Source organism: Schistocerca serialis, chromosome 6 (assembly GCF_023864345.2).
Source record: "Schistocerca serialis cubense isolate TAMUIC-IGC-003099 chromosome 6, iqSchSeri2.2, whole genome shotgun sequence".
Taxonomy (NCBI): Eukaryota; Metazoa; Arthropoda; class Insecta; order Orthoptera; family Acrididae; genus Schistocerca; species Schistocerca serialis.
This window is the reverse complement of record NC_064643.1, coordinates 481,837,813-481,850,435: the sequence shown is the minus strand read 5'-3', so window position 1 is coordinate 481,850,435 and position 12,623 is coordinate 481,837,813. Positions and strand designations below refer to the sequence as shown.

The 12,623-nt window shown below is 42.5% G+C and overlaps 1 pseudogene; it reads left to right on the top strand.

Moving 5' to 3' along the window:
* Window positions 1-6,212: 6,212 nt before the first annotated feature.
* Window positions 6,213-6,330, top strand: LOC126485494 (5S ribosomal RNA; annotated as a pseudogene).
* Window positions 6,331-12,623: the final 6,293 nt, after the last annotated feature.

Below are 12,623 nucleotides of genomic sequence, written 5' to 3'. Positions count from 1 at the left end.
ACATGCCCGAGGCAGGATTCGAAACTGGGACCGTAGCAGCAGTGCGGTTCCGGACTGAAGCACCTACAACCGCTCGGCCACAACGGCCGGCTTTTGCCTGTCGTAGTGCAGCAACTCGATGTGGCATGCGCTCAACATATAGTTGTAAGCCCCCTGCAGGTATATTGAACCATGCTGCCAGTCCAGCTGTCGACAATAGCGAAGGTGTTGCCAGTGCAGGATGTTGTGCACCAACTGACCTCTCGGTTATGCCCCGTAAGTGTTCGATGGGATTCATGTCGGGCGATCTGGGTGGCCAAAGCATTCGCTCGAATTGTCCAGAATGCTCTTCAAACCAATTGCGAACTGTTATTTGGGAACATGAAGTCCATGAGTGGTTGCAAATGGCTCCAAGTGGCCGAACATAACCATTTGCAGTCAATGAGCGGTTCAGTTGGATGAGAGGACACAGTCTGTTCCATGTAAACACAATCCACACCGTCATGGAGCCACCACCAGCTTGCGAAGTGCCTTGTTAACAACGTGGGCCCACGGCTTCTTGGGGTCCTCGCCACACTCGAACACTACCATCAGCTCTAACCAGCTGAAATCGGGACTCCTCTGATGAGGCCACAGTTTTCCAGTCGTCTAGGATCCAGCCGATATGGTCAGGAGCCCAAGATAGGCGCTGCAGGATATGTCGTACTGTTACGCCAAATTTCGGCGCACTGTCCTAACGGTTACATTCGTCGTACTTCCCTCACTGATTTCTTCGGTTAGTTAAAGCAGTGTTGCTAGTCTGTTAGCACTGGCAACTATAAGCAAACGCCACTGCTCTCGGTCGTGAAGTGAAGGCTGTCGGCCACTGCCTTGTCCGACGTGAGAGGTAATGCGTCAAAGTTGGTATTCTCGACACACTCTTGAAACTGTGGATTGTGGAATACTTAATCCAATAACGATTTCCTAAGTGGTATGTCTCATTCGTCTAGCTCCAACTACCTTTCCGTGTTCAAATTCAATTAATTCGTGTCGTATGGCATAAACAAGTCGGGAAGTTTCTCACATGAATCACCTGAGTACAAATGACAGCTCCATCAATGGACCGCCGTTTTATACCTTGCGTACGCGATAATACCGCCATCTGCATTTGTGCATATCGCTGTTCCATGAGTTTTGTCATCTCAGTGTACAATTCCCATAACTCGTTGAAAAATTTCTTTGGTAGGAAGCATATTCCCACTGGCCTTCATAACAATTTTATTTGGTGGTATGTATACTTCCGGCGGCCCATGAAAGTCTGAAGAGACATTCCGTGGGAATTAAAAGCTATATTTCGCAACAAACAAACTACAACAGGTGCAGAAAATTATAACTAGTTGCCAGAGGTGTACTGAGGTGGTACGACATTTACCTATGAATGCAGTAAAGGAATGCAGTTGGTGGTAAGTATACGTCCCGCAGTCAGTGAAAGGGAATGCTGGAGGTAAGAAGAAACAACAAGTGTAAAAATCTGTGTGTGTGTGTGTGTGTGTGTGTGGAACACTATCAATGGAATTAATAAAATGGAACAACTATCACATCTAAGAAAGGAAATGCCAATGGTCTTCAAACTGAAGAACCTTGGCACTTATAAGCCATGCTTCAAAAATGATACTCAGTATCGTTAAAGGAAAACTAAAAAATTAAATTATCTAACATTTAGAAGAAGACTAATTTAGATTTAGGGAAAGATAGGGAAGCAGGGAAGCCTAAATGTCACTACGAATAATGTTTGAAAGAATAATTGAGAGGAACACGTAAATTAATGCCGCATTCCTTGACTCAGAGCAGGTTTTTGGTAAAATGAACTTGAAGATACTGTTTGGAAAACTAAATAAAACTGGAGTAGACTGGAGAGGTACGGTTGTTGGGGACTGAAGACTGGTTTGATGCAGCACTCCGCTCTAGCCTGACCTGTACAAGCCTCTTTATCACTGAATAACTACGGCAACAACCACCCTTTTCAGTCTCATTACTGTATTCATGGTTTGGTCTCACTCTGCAATTTTTAGCGCCCACACTTCCCTTCAGTATAAGCCAGACACCTGCTGAGATCTCTCTTAGCAATTGATCCCGTCTTTTTGTCAAATTGTGGCGAAAATTCCTTTTTTCCTCAATTTTATTCAGTATCTCTTACTACTTATTTCATCTACCTACGTAATCTTCAGCATTATTCTGCACACCACCTTTCCAAAGCTTCTATTGTCTACTCGTCTGAAATGCTTATCGTCCACGCTTCATTTCCGTACAAATCTACACTCCAGGCAAATACCTTCAGAAAAGATTTCCTGACATGTAAATTTATATTCAATGTTAACAAATCCCTCTTTATCAGAAATGTGTTTCTTGTTATTGCCAGTCTGCATGCGATATCCTCTCCACTTCGGCCTCAGCAGTGTTTTTACTGACCGTGTAGGAAAAATTCACATACTATTTTTGGTGTCTCGTTTCCTAATATAACTCCTTCTGCATCGTCCAGTTTAATTCGACTGCGTTGCATAACCTTTATTTTACTTTTGTTGAGTTCAATTTATTTTCTTGTTTCTAGACAGTGTCCATTCCGTTCATCTGCTCTTCCAAGGTCTTCGGCGTCTCCGACAGAACTGAAACGTCGTCGGCAAACCTGGACGTTTTTATTTCTTCTCATTCAATTTCGATTTCCTTTCGAAATTTCTTCTTCGCTGTCCATCCTGGTGTGGGCTCAGTCTCATTTAGCACTTACGATCACTGCAAATCTTCTAGAGGGATAAATCATTAAACTGACATATTTTGAGCGTTTGCATTCCACAAGGTCATATAAAATAATGTTCTGGGGTAACTCATCTTTAAGAAAGAAAGCTTTCATTGCTCAAACACGTGCCCTGTAAGAAATATGTGGTGTCACCCATGATCATCTTGTAGATACCTGTTGAAGGAGCTAGACATTTTGACTACTACTTCAAATACGAGGGCTATTCGGAAAGAAAGAAACGACCGGTCGCGAAATGGAAACCACAGTGAAAATTAAAACTGTTTTATTAGCAACAGTTATCTACACCTTCCAGCCACTTCTCTACACAGTCGCCGCTCCGACTTAGACATGTATCGTAGCGTTGTACCGAATTTCCAATACCCTCGGCGTTGAAGACACACTCTGTGCTTTCCGACATATTTCTACGCTAGACTACAGCTCGTTGTGTGTGTCAAAAATTTGTCTCCAGAGCTAACGGTTCATTTGAGCAGAGATGAAAATCAGACGGAAGCAGGTCCGGGTCATATGGTGGGCAATGAAACACTTTCCATTGGAAACACTGCAGGAGCGTCCTCATTCCCTTTTTGAAGCAGAAACAACATGACAGTTACGCTATGCTCGATTCTCGGTTGCACGAAATCAGACGAGATCTCCCGGCAAGCGTCCTATTTGCGAGGGGGGGGAGGGGGGGCGGAGAAACTAGGCATCTTTACGCGCTCACTGTGGACTGTGGACTGAGAAATGAGAAGAGTGACTTGAGTCTATAAAGACGCATACTAGGGACACTGCCCATCACATCTATGCGAAGTTTCATCGGATTTTCAGTGTGGTTTCCATTTCGCTATCGATCATTCCGTACTTTCCGAATAGCCTTCGTATATTTATTACCTCATGAAGTTTGTCGTAAACAATGCACTGCATTCAAAAGAAACCATGTTGTAAATAGTTACGACGCGACAAGAAAAAATGTCATTCATTAACCCACATTAAAGTTGTTTTTAGCAGAGAAAGGGATGCAGAATGTTGCCACCAAAACTTTTGATTACTTACGCAATTATATAAAATTTCTGACAGACAAAAAAGTCATGGTTGGAAACAAATTGAAAAAGTTTCCCCCTGACAAGTCCTCCTCTTCCGTAAAAGAATTGTTATTATGTAATGTGTAAAAGATGGTGTGTGGGAATTACTAACTCACATGCTTAAAATTTGATAAAATAAATTAATTAGACACCTCATTCGATATAACAGGTTCTTAAAAAAATGTTAAAAAGAAAAATACTGGGGGAAAAATCCTGAGACAGGCCCAAAATTGTCCTTATCACGAAATTTTATCAGAGAAAAGAAATGATACAAACGGCGAAGGACAGAGAAAAATGGCTACATTAACCAGCAGTTGCGTTTAATATTTGATGATGATCCCCATAGGAACCTTTTTTTTTTTTTTTTAAATTTCAACATTCATTATAGCACGATATCGCCTTTGGCAAATGTTCTTAAACTCATCACTCGGAACTTAAGAAATTTTACGGGTCATTTGTATTTTTATTCGCGATTGTAAAATGGATATAATTCCTATAAAATAATTATGACATACTAAGGAAACGAAATGGAAGGAAATTTTTAGAAAGGGGAGATATAGTAGATGAAGATGAGATGCGAGATAATATACTGCGAGATAAGATTAACAAAGCACTGAAATACCTAAGTAGAAACAAGTCAGTAGACGGCATTTCCTCATCACTGAGCCCGTGGGGAAGCCAGTCTTTCTTTCACATCCTATGCAATAAACACATATGAGTCAAAACAGTATGACCACTGCCCACCCCTAGACCGAATACCCACTGGCGGCGCTGCAAGCACGTGACGAGTAAGGGAAGTATGAAAGTGGAGGAGAGGAGAATGGGGAATAATTCTATCGACGATCCGGGCACAGATGGGAAAATTCAGATACAAGAGCGACTTAGAGGGCAAACTGTCAAGGCATCGCTCATGCGAACGAGAATCTCGCAAACGGCGAAACTGGTCGGCTGCTCGTGTCGTATTGTCGTGAGCATCTACGGAAAATGGTTGAAGGACGGTGAAACAGGGAGTAGGCAGCAAAGTGTTGAAGATCCAAGACCCGTCACAGAATGCAGAGGTTGTCGGCTTGCCCGCTCTGTTAATCAGGACATGCGTTGATCTGTGGCAGATCTGAAGCAGAATACAATGTTAGTGCAAGCTCTAGTGTTTCGGAATTCACCGTCCAGCGCGATGTTTAACACAGGGCACCGTTATAGGCTATCCACGTTGCGTAACGAAATCATTAATTACGGCTGCAGTGGGCAATATATCGTTGATAATGGAAAGTGAATTATTTTAAATGTGTCATCAGGTCCGACGAATCACGTTTGTTGTTACACAAAGCCGATGGCCACGTTGGGATATGTCGGCCGCCAACTAGGCAAACGGCTGCTCAAACCATGCACCATTCCAAGGGCGCAAGCCGATGGGGGCAGTTTTATGCTATGAGTGGAATTTCTCACGTTTTCCTTGGGATCTGTTGCACCATGACCGCAGAATCATCGACTGTCTTCACGGTTTATGACTTCCCGTATGGTCATGGCATCTTCCAGCAGGGTGACTGTCCGTGGCAAAAGGCCAGAATCGTGCTAGAAAGGTTTGAGGAGCGTAATAGTACACTCACGTTGCTGTCATGGCCACCAAATTAGCCTGATCTGAACCCGGAGAAACACATCCGGCTCGCTATAGGATGCCACATCCTCACCCACAAACTACCAGTCCGTAATTTACTGGAATCATTTTATCTGTGCGTATATACTTGGTGCCACACACTTCCGGAAACCTACCAACGATTTATCGAACCCATGTCACGCAAAATCGCTGCTGTATTGCCTTCCAATCTTACCAACAAGGTATTGACTAGGTAATTATAGTGTTTTGGCTCACCGGTGGATATGATACAGATGAAATATGGTCAGACCTCAGGAATAATGTAGCATTTCCAGTTCCAAGGAAGGCAGGTGTTGGTAGTTGTGAATATCTCCGAACCAACCGTTCAATAGGTTACAGTTCCAAAATACTGACACAAATTATTTGAACAAGAATACAAAACAGTAATAACCGACCTTCGGGAAGGCTAGTTTGGGTTCCGGAGAAATGTAGGATTATGCGAGGTAATATAGCCTCAAAGAGTTATCATAGAAGAAAGATTGAAGAAAGGCAAACCTAGGTTTATGGCATCTGTAAATTTCTACATATCGTTTGACAGTATTGACTAGAATATACCCTTTGAAATTCTGAAGGTATCAGGGATAAAGTAAAGGAAGTAAAAGGTAATCCGCAACTTGTGCAGAAACCAGCCTTTACTATAAGATTCGAAGGACTTTTAAAGGCACAAGTAGTTGAGAAGGGACTGACACTTGTAGTTTATCCCTGATTTTATTCAGTACGTATACTCAGTAAGGGCAACGGCCTTGTCGCAGTGGATACACCGGTTCCCGTGAGATCACCGAAGTTAAGCGCTGTCGAGCGTGGTCGGCACTTGTATGGGTGACCATCCAGGCCGCCATGCGCTGTTGCCATTTTTCGGGGTGCACTCAGCCTCGTGATGCCAATTGAGGAGCTACTCGACCGAACAGTAGCGGCTTCGGTCAAGAATACCATCATAACGACCGGGAGAGCGGTGTGCTGACCACACGCCCCTTCTATCCGCGTCCTCCACTGAGGATGACACGGCGGTCGGATGGTCCCGATGGGCCACTTGTGGCCTGAAGACGGAGTGATATTCAGTAAGCCGTGAAGCTTTGGAAACGGAGTTAAAATTTAGGGAGAAGATATTGAAATATTGTTTGCCTATGACACGGTATTACTGCCAGAGACGCCAATGGACTTTAGTGACGATTTGAATAGATTGGATAGCCACTGAAAAGAGTTTATAACATGAACAACAAAAGTAAAACAATAACAGTTCATTTATTCGACGCTGGTATAATTAGCAGCAGAAGAGGTATCGAATACGCATGGAGAAGTAACTGATGATGGTCGGAGTAGGGAGGACATAGCAAAAAAGCAGTTCTGGAAAAAAGTAGTTTGTTAATATCAAAAAAAAATTTAATTGATAGGAAGTCTTTCCTGAAGACACACTGAGATGAGAAAACTCAAGGGATACCATGTCTGAGCTTCTTATACCTGGAGTGGTGCAGCATCTCGACGTGACACGAACAAGTCGTTGGAAGTCGCTCGCAGAAATGTTGAATCATGTTGCCCCTGTAGCCGTTCTTAATAGCGAAAGTGTTACCGGTGAAGAATTTCGTGCACGAACTGACTTCTCGATTAAGTTCTGTAAACGTTCTATGCGATTCATGACAAGCTATCTGGGTAGCCAAATCAGTCTGTCAAATTGTCCAGAATGTTCTTCAAACCAGTCGCGAACAACTGCGACCTGGTGGCACGGCGCACTGTCGTCTAAAACATGAAGTCCACGAATGGCGGTAAATGGCCTCCAAGCAACCGAACAACCAGAGGACACAGTCCATTCCATGTTAACACAGCCCACACCTTATCCGACAAGGCCACGATTTTTCTGTCATCTAGAGTCCAACGAAAATGATCATGAGCCAAGGAGATGCGCCGCAGACGATGTCGTGCTGTTAGCAAAGGCACTCGCGTTGGTCGTCTGCTGCCATACCCCATTAACGCCACATTACGCCGCACTGTCCTAACAGATACGTTCGTCGTACGTCCCATATTGATTTCTGCGGTTATTTCACGCAGTGTTGCTTGTCTGTTAGCACTGATAACTCTACGCAAATGTCGCCGCTTTCGGTCGTTAAGTGAAGGCCGTCGTCCACTGTGTTGTACGTGGTGAGAGGTAACACCTGAAATCTGGTATTCTCGGTACTCTTGACACTGTGGATCGTGGAACATTGAATTGCCTAACGATTTCCGAAATGGAATGTCCCATGCGTCTAGTTCCAACTACCATTTCGCGTTCGAAATCTGTTAATTCCTATCGAACGGCCAGAATCAAGCCGGAGAATGTTTCGCGTGAATCACGCGAGTTCAAATGATAGCTCCACCAATGTACTCCCCTTTTAAACCGTGTGAATGTCATACTACCGTGATCTGCACACGTGCAATCGCTATCCCATGACTTTTGCAGCCTCAGTGTATATGTCCGAAGTGTACCATAGTACAAAAGTGAACAGTTTAAACAAGAAAATTTTGAAATGTGAAGACTAGATAGCTAAATCGGATAACGGATGAGAAGGTACTGAACCGAATTGGGGGGATGGGGGGAGGGGGGAGAAGTGCATGGCAAAACTCGACTAAAAGAAGGGACAGATTAATGGGAATCGTATGCGTTGTGGCTGGGAGGAGAGGGGATGTCGACGGACATCATGACTTGACTACAGTAAACAGGTTATAAGCTTTCGTGGTATACAGACTAGCATGGGGAGCTGCATCCAATAAGAAGGATCACCTAGCAGTATCCTTACAGATCAATATAAACTTCATTATCCAATTGGAAACGAGGGCCTTTGGTCTCAAAAAAATGAGCACAAAAAAGAATTTCCTTATTATCTACAAAACACTAGAAAAAAGTTAGTTATAAAAACCGCTTTGCGAATATTTTGAGATAAAACATTATGTAATGTCAATCTTAACACATCAGGATTCCAACCACATAAGACACGAAATTTCAGTGTAGGTCAGCAGTCACCACGATTGTTTTTTACTGACGCTTAATTTCTTCCTGTTATTGATAAGTTTTTGGGATTCAGTCTTCTTCAGGCACATTCGATTACTTATCATCCCCCATGGGTAACAAGCACAAAAATTTTAACGTTACAGTTAGAAAGACTCTTCTGGACTGTACAATACTGAGCAATTGAGGAGTTACTTAATGGTCTGGGAGAAAATGTGGAGTATCATAATGTCAAAGATGTCAGCAATACGATTTTCTCTAAGCTCTGTTATTTAATTTTCGATCTAAGGTCATGTAAATGGAATGAGTTCTTAGAAAGTCATAATCAGTTTATGTCTTTAAAATAGAGATAATATTAGAAAACTAAATTACAAAATAAAAAAATTGTACAGAACTACGGGCACTTAGCTAGTTATGGTGCTACCTGTAGTTTAAAGCAAAGATAACCAAAATACCAGAAACAAGTTCTTTCATATAAGATAGCTTTAATGATATCAGATGTTGACACAGAATAAGTCAAAGCGCTCAGAATTTACATGTATGGAAATGAGGTATGGATTATGGAAAAACCACAGCCGGTGAAAGCGAAACCTTCTTACTTATAAAGGCACAGAAGAATGTTAAAAAACTTCATAGAACAGAAAATACGAAACGAAGAGTGGCCAGGACCATACTGAAAATCTCTTAGCACGCTAAGGAGTCGAGTAATTGTTGGAATGAGTAGTGCAGCGAAAATGTGTGTTACCAGAAAAAGATGTGAAGCAAATTACCAAAACGACTAGTGAATCTGATACGTAGAATTGAAATGATTACTACAAGATAGTCAGAGACGAAGGATGGCAGTAAAACAGAAAAATTGACGATTTAAAGAATAAACTAAAAATATATTTATTGAGGGAGCATACTTATATTTGCTCATACACTGTTTCTGTGAACCCACAATACCTATAAGAAAAAGGTTGCTACGTTTGTGAAATTACAAACGAAGAGATTAAGTCAGCAAGCAGAGCAATCTAACCCGTAGACACAGAAATTGAAACGAAGGTAGATTAGTGTTTAACACCCCGTGGACGACGAAACCATTGGAGCAGACGCTGCAATAGTGCAGGGATAAAGAAGAAAACCGGCCCACATCGATTCCAAATAAACCATTGTGGCATTGCACTTAATAATTTCAGGGAAATCACGAACGATTAAAATCAGAATGATAAATTGGGAAGTGACTGTACCCCCTTTCTAGAATGGGTCCACGATCTCTAAAGGGTGTTTGAATACAGATTCTCTGGGATGAGAGTCCAGACCAATCGCTACATTTGCGTATTGGCACATGAAATATAATCTACACTTTGTTTTAGTTATGTTTCGAATCACCAGCTTGAATGCTGTAATTCTGTTTCCGTGAAAAAAGTTACTCATCATCTTTCATGGTATTTCACGAAGAGGTGCTACATGAACTAACCTCGCACTACAGTGTGGAAATCCTTCAATCCTCTCATTGCGCAACTGAAAATCTGTGCAAGCTTCGGATTCGTATTCACCTCATTTACGGGCGCCAGAAACAGACAGAAACTGCGCGCACGCTTATTTACTACGGTCCATCCGGTGTCCTTCGATAAGAAATGGGGAATTATTCCTGCAGAGTTGGAGCCATGCCAAGGTTACGCGCACAGAACTTGCTCTGTAACAAGGTAGCCGTCTCACGCAATATCCATTACTAGCACACGGAATGCCGCTAGCGGAGAATCATTCGCTGCTGAAAAGCATTCCCATCATTACCGACATACTATCGTAAAATCGTGTCGATATTCCGTGTTCGATCTCAGTGCAGAGGGCCAATGAACCTTGTACTTTTCCAACGTTCGAAAATTTCATCTCGTACGCAGCAGTGCCTTATTACAGCATTGGGCATTAAGACATCAACACCACGAATACGGAACGGAGCAAACGTCAAATTAGTTTGAGGAGCACCACGGGCTTGGACATAAAATGATCAGCGTTTCAGGGCAACCGCACAGAGTAGCAAGAGTAATTCCGTCTGCATTCTGTATATAAGGAAAGATAATCCGACTAATGTCTCAGTCAGAAATTTAATCTGAATGTTGATAGTTAGTGAGAAGGTCGTGTTATGTGCGATGTAAAAATGAGAAACGCGTATCCACCATATGTGGAAATTCGATAGCGACAGACTCATGGTCTACCAAGACTGGTTTACAGTTCCTCAATATAGCTACTCACGTTGGACGAGCTCCCTCGACTACTATGAAAATTTGCAGTCTACGGGTTCAGAAGAGCTATACCCAACGTTATGGAGGATCTCAATGATCCTACGACTCTTGTGCACTAGAGCACAGAAAGGCGAATGGCTATCTACGAGGTCTGTAACATTATCTTTCAACAAAACAAAGCAAGACCACATTCTTTCCATGCTGTCCTGGCCTATCTCGATACAAAGCGTGTTCGACATTGCCGTGGCCAGAATATTCGCTGTCTTTCTTAAGCACTGAAATCATCTGCTTGTGGGTTGCCCAGGGACACACTCTACCGTTCACCATCTGTTGTTTTTGTTGTTGTTAATGGTGTCTACAATCTGAAAAGTGTTAGATGCTAGTCTATCCTGTGCAAACCTTTTCAGCTCTGCTTAACTACTGCAAGCTACAGACATTTGAACCTGGTTACTGTGTTGATGCCTTGGTCCCTTTCTACAACCGAGCGAGGTGGCGCAGTGGTTAGACACTGGACTCGCATTCGGGAGGACGACGGTTCAATCCCGCGTCCTGCCATCCTGACTTAGGTTTTCCGTGATTTCCCTAAATCGCTCCGGGAAAATTCCTGGATGGTTCCTTTCAAAGCACGGCCGACTTCCTTCCCCATCCTTCGCTAATTCGCTGAGACCGATGACCTCGCTGTCTGGTCTCCTTCCCCAAACAACCCAACCTCCCCCCCTTTCTACAATTTCAACCCCCCCCCCCTCCCATCCCTCTTCCTGCCATTGCGAAATTGACGAATCTTTGCTCCCTCAGGATGGATCCTATGAATCTATACCTTCTCTTGGTCAGTTTGTGCTGGAAATGAGTTTTCCCTCGTTTGATTCAGTACTTCCTCATTACTTATTTGATCTACCCATCTAATCTTCAGGATGTTTATAAAGCATCGCTTTTCACCACTTCTGTTCCCTATTGTCTGAACTATTTATCATCCACGTTTCATTTCTGTACAAGGTTACATTCAAAATACCTTCAGAAGAGACTTTCCGACATTTCAATTTATTAAGGTTTTTAACATGGCTGTCAATCAGCGACTGTTGTATAATACAAAAACACAGCCTTCAGTCGCGAACACAATTAATTCGCAGAAAAAGTTCTTCTCAATTCTATTTTTAGGTCCAGTGTCATACCAGATTCAAAGGTTGCTTCGGATTAAATACAAATGTAATATTGCCTTCTCTACAAATAACAACTTGAGATTTCATGTGACGCTTGCGGTGCCTATTATATTGGTCAAACAGGACGTGCCTTTTCAGTTCGCTGTAAAGAACATTTTCTGAGGAGAAACGGTTCGTGTGCCCCTAATTCTTCTTTTGCAGATCACCTGTTAATAACAGGGCATTCTTCTAAAGGGATTGAGAAGTTGGAAATTTTTCATATGGAAAAAAGGGGGTAAACTTGATATTTTGGAGGGGCTGGAAATTTTCAAGCATTTACTTTCGAATGACGGACTTTTTCTGAACGAGCAGGTGCAGTTGCGCGGAAGAAGTTATTTCAGTGGTATAATGCCGCTGCTTGACGAGATCTGACACTTCGATGTACCAACTACTTCTTGCAGATTCAGACATGCCTTTTCTTTCTACATTTTACGGCTCATATACGTAAATTAAAATTTTGTTGTTGTTTTTATAACGTATCTATTACAGTAAGCAGTAATGTCATTTAATGGATTACTTCGTATATCTCTTCTTTATGCATTTATTCTGGAATTTTTCTACTACAGCCAGTCATTCATTAGTTGTATTTATATCATGCAGTATCCCGCTATTGTAATTACTTCATGTTCACAGTTCACGTGTTTGTTTCCCTCCCTGCAGTTACGAGAGATGTTCACAAAACAGCTTGTTTTACCAATTAGCCACTTGTCTTGAAGTTACCGTGGCGCACAAGTTACATGATGGTT